This window comes from Chrysochloris asiatica, unplaced genomic scaffold (genome assembly GCF_000296735.1).
Source record: "Chrysochloris asiatica unplaced genomic scaffold, ChrAsi1.0 scaffold00200, whole genome shotgun sequence".
Taxonomy (NCBI): Eukaryota; Metazoa; Chordata; class Mammalia; order Afrosoricida; family Chrysochloridae; genus Chrysochloris; species Chrysochloris asiatica.
The window spans coordinates 1,205,183-1,209,544 of NW_006408718.1; the positions used below are offsets into that span (position 1 = coordinate 1,205,183).

Consider the following 4,362-nt stretch of genomic DNA (forward strand, 5'->3'; position numbering starts at 1 on the left):
TCGACAGCACATAACAACAACAGATGGTTGGTATGTTTGGGAGCAGCTCGTGTCAGGCCATCTCCTGAAGGGTTTTTCTCATTTTTGCTGTCCCCTCTACTTTACCAAACATGCTATTCTTTATAAATGGCCTTGGCCCTCCAAGGTTGCAAGTTGTAAAATAAAATCCCCAATTATTCAGGAAAATTGTATACAGTCATCTCTCCAGATTTTGTGTCCATCAAAAGGCAATAATGTGCTAGGAGAAAATGCATTAACCACTTTGATAAAATATCTACTCTGTAAATGAACATGTTTTCAAGAAAGAAAACACATCAAACAGACTTGAAATTTCCCGCGGAAAATTTACGGACCAGTTTATCCAATTCTATTGTCTTATTGCAGTTATCATGTGCCATCAAGTCGGTTCTGACTCATAGTGTCCCAGTATAGTGTTTCCAAGGGTGGCTGGTGAGTTTGAACTGCTAAGCTTGCAGTTCAGTGCCTGTCCTACAGTACCACACACAGGGCTCATTATTATCACTAGTAACAGTCACAATATAAGTTTAATAATATAATGCTTGTCATGTATGAAATATTTTGATATTCTCTTGTTGGATCTTTAGAAAATCCCAAGTATGGGTCTAGTTTGGGTTTCTTTTGGGGACTCCAAAAATTGTTATCGAAGAAAAGAAAGAAAAGGTTCTTAGGAATATTTCAAGGACACATGACTTAGAAGTAACTAATTAGGGTCTGGTGTGGCACTGTAGGATGAGCACTGGACTGGGAACTACAAGGTCAGTGGTTCAAACCTACAAGTTGCTCCTCAGAAACCCTGCACAGGGTTGCTATGAGTTGGAATTGACTCAAAGGCATTTAACAAAACCAAGTTTTTCCAACATCATGCTCAAGCTGCTTTAAAGTATGAGAGTCTTCAACAAGTGACCTGAATATCCTTATGCAAAAATGATCCACACCCTAGCAACCGTCCACGTGCCTGCCCATTTCTTGAGATGAATACCTTTCTCTCTCAGAATACATGGCCCATTTAAAGAGAACTTGAAACCTTCCACTTGTTCTAAGTTGGTCTTTTTCATACCATGTGTCCTGCCCTGCCCCATTTTATTTTACACAATTGCGTGAGAAGCTGGGTCTTTCTAATAGATGACACATATACATGTCTAACAAACTTCTTGCTTCAACAGTGATATCAAATCTTCTTACAGTGAAAATACCAACTCATAATATGAGGAATTTTGCTTATCTGCAGATTTGAAGGCAAGGTCCTAAAGCATTCTCAAGCAATTCAGGATTTTAATAAATCTCTCACACTCCCTATCTAATGCCTCTTGGAAGACAAAAATAATATTTAAGGTAAACAAGCTACCAAAGAGAGCTTTAGTTAGGAAAGATCATCCAGTTATCACTTGGATGTTTTATGATATTTAGTTTCATTTAAAAAGAATCAGTGCTAATCCATCCCATATGGATCTGTATCTCTTTTGTACATGGGCTAGGAAAAAAATGAATATCGAAAGACTCCCTTGCCAAATTGTTTTCTGAAGTGGTCGCTAAAGAATACCAATGTGAACCACTAGTCCTTGCATAATTTATGTAGCTGTTATGGCTTTACATTTGCTGCAGGAAAAATCAATCAAGAAGTGTGTACTTAATACTTCAATAAAGCTGGAATACCCTCTTAAATACGTCTTACCTGTGTGTTTCTTACACATGGCCTCAACCACCAAGGTGCGTGCTCATGCACTGAATATAACATTCAAATGAGAATACTTTGACTCCTCCAGTTCCTTAAACATATGCATAGCCAAATGATAAAGAACATTTTGTAATGCTGAAATCCTTATTGTATCTTAATAAACAGAGAAAATTAATTTAATGCATTTCAATGTTCTAACTTAAAGCTTATTACCATAAATCAGCTGCAGGAATTTGACAATGTGGAATCTGTACTGTTGAGCAAAAATATAAACCCTAAAAATGTAGACACAGAATGTTGGAAATGTAAAGGTAGATGTTTTCTAACAAAAGGAGGGGAGTAGCTGATTTTTCAGTTCAGGAGCTGAGGTCCCTGGGACCATCAAAGGAGAAGAGCAGATTGTGGGACCCTACCCAGAGAAGCAGTGATGCCAGAGATGGAGGCAGAGATGATGACATGGGGAGATGGAGCGGCTGGGGACTCCGGACTCAGAGAGGGAGAGGGACTGTGTTCTGATGGCTGGGGGTTGGCTTGCAGGGTGTATTTTGGTTGTTTGATTATGCATAGAGGGGATTGTAATCATTGCACTGAAACGAAATACAATCGGATCAAAGTAAAGCTAATGTTCTCCCATGTAAAATATCACTTAATTCACGATAAAAACTTTTTAAAAAATTGAGACACAGGGTAAACATATTTCAAGATGCTGGCCAAGGAATTTTTACACTATAAAGGTCACTACCAAATAAACATGTCTGGAAAAGTCATATAGCTATTTATCACCAATTCAACACAATTAGAACACTGAAAAGGAACACAATTTAAGTCCCAGAAAAACAAGTTCCCACACTCACAGGTTTCACTATATTAAAATAAGTTGAATGGGTAAGCGGTTTGAGATTTCTTACCTTTAAAACAAAATATTTAATTACATTTGCAACTCCAGAAAATATACCAACTAGGAAATGTACCAATTTATGAGTGTAAGTAAAAAATTATTATTACTATTAGGATTCCAGTTCATACACTCCAAACAAAATGTATTTAAGTATGTCTCTGTGATCAGTGAATGGACACAGACAAGTTATCTTAGTAGCACATTCATCTTAGTCTCGTTGGGCCAGAAGCAAAGTACAAACAATACAGTGACTTCTGAGAGGATCAGCTCTGCCAGGTAATTTCAAGGCAGAGAGGTCAGCTTAGAAGGTTATGGTGACTTTGGGTGGTGGTGGGGCACTGTTAAGGATAATTTTGATGGATTCTTCTCAAAAGACAAAGGACTATCAGGGAGCATGTTAGAAAGAAGTTGTAAGAAAATTGAAGAGCACATTGGTGAGAGAAAAACCAGGGAAGTTGCACTGAAGACTTTGTTTTCCACCTGCTTCTTTTTCAGGCTGTGAGCATTTCCTTAAGCAGTCATACCTCATCCACCATACAGCCCTTGTCTTGCCCATTCAGACTTATTTTGGCTCCCCAAACTCAAAAAAGCATTGAAAAGGAACAGGGTTTGAATGTCCTGAGAATGCCCAAACTGCTATTTTGAGGTGGTGAAAATCTAAGAGTGCAGATTTCTTCAGGGAAGGGTTAGAGGATGCAAACACCATCTTCAGACAGGTAGAGATGTAGACGGAGGATATGTTGAGAATCAATTACTTCACATTTTGGACATTTTTATTTTATGAAGGTGGCTATGATTTTGTAGCATTATTTTTTGACTTGGCTTCATCTGTAGCTGGGGATCCCAGCTTTTGTGATTACTCACATCTCACTAATTTCACCCCAGATTCAGGGAGTCTGCACAGAGCAGACTGTGGGTTGATGGATACATTTGGACAATTTCTATCACTTTAGAAAATGATTGTTATGTATATCTGAGTACAAAACGATGTGGGAGCCATGCCTGACTTCCCCTGGCTTCACAAGGGAGAAAGAGAATCAAACTTAAAATCAGCTCAAGGCCGATACTGCTGACATGAAGTCAAATATGCTTCCACCCTACAACCTTCATTCCCCTATTCTGACACCAAGCATCCCTCCCACAGCACTCTCTGCTTCACATCTGGGTTTAATAATCCATTGCAATGACCACACAGAATTCATAACAATAGTTATGATTAGGGAGTTTATTAGGAAAGTGAACAGGGTACAATTCAGGATCAAAACCAACTCAGGAGACAGCAGTTCTCCAATCAGGAGCACCTTCTGTCTGCCTTCCTGCAGGCGCACCACACTCTTATTGTCTTCAGCCTCTCAGTCTTGTGGTTGTGTGGCCTCTGCCCTGCTGAAGCAAGTGTTACAAAGTTCTTTTAGCTAGTCCATGAATCCCAAAGGGCACATTCTTCAAACTAGTCTCCCATCCATAGGCACTCAGTTTGACTCAGTCAATCTGCCAAGATGCCACATGGGCTCTGTCTCTCCATGCCACGCCTCTGGCTTCCCTTCTGCTGTTGACATTTTTGTAGATAGAGGTCTTACACTCCAGTCATAGTGCTCCTTCTTGATGGTCTCGGGATCTTCTATTTCTGCTTCTGAGATAGCTCCTTTTAAGCCTCGCTGGAAGGTAAAACTAACCAATCCCAACCTTGATGTTGTTGTTAGGTGCCATTGAGTTGGTATTGACTCATAGAGGCCCTATTCATAGCAAAATGAAACACTGCCTAATCCTG

General features: G+C 39.5%; 1 protein-coding gene across 3 annotated transcripts in view; it reads right to left on the minus strand.

Annotated features, from left to right (window-relative positions):
- The window catches only part of LDB2 (LIM domain binding 2), a 602,558-nt gene that overhangs the window by 127,416 nt on the left and 470,780 nt on the right, over positions 1 to 4,362 (minus strand). The window lies entirely within an intron of this gene.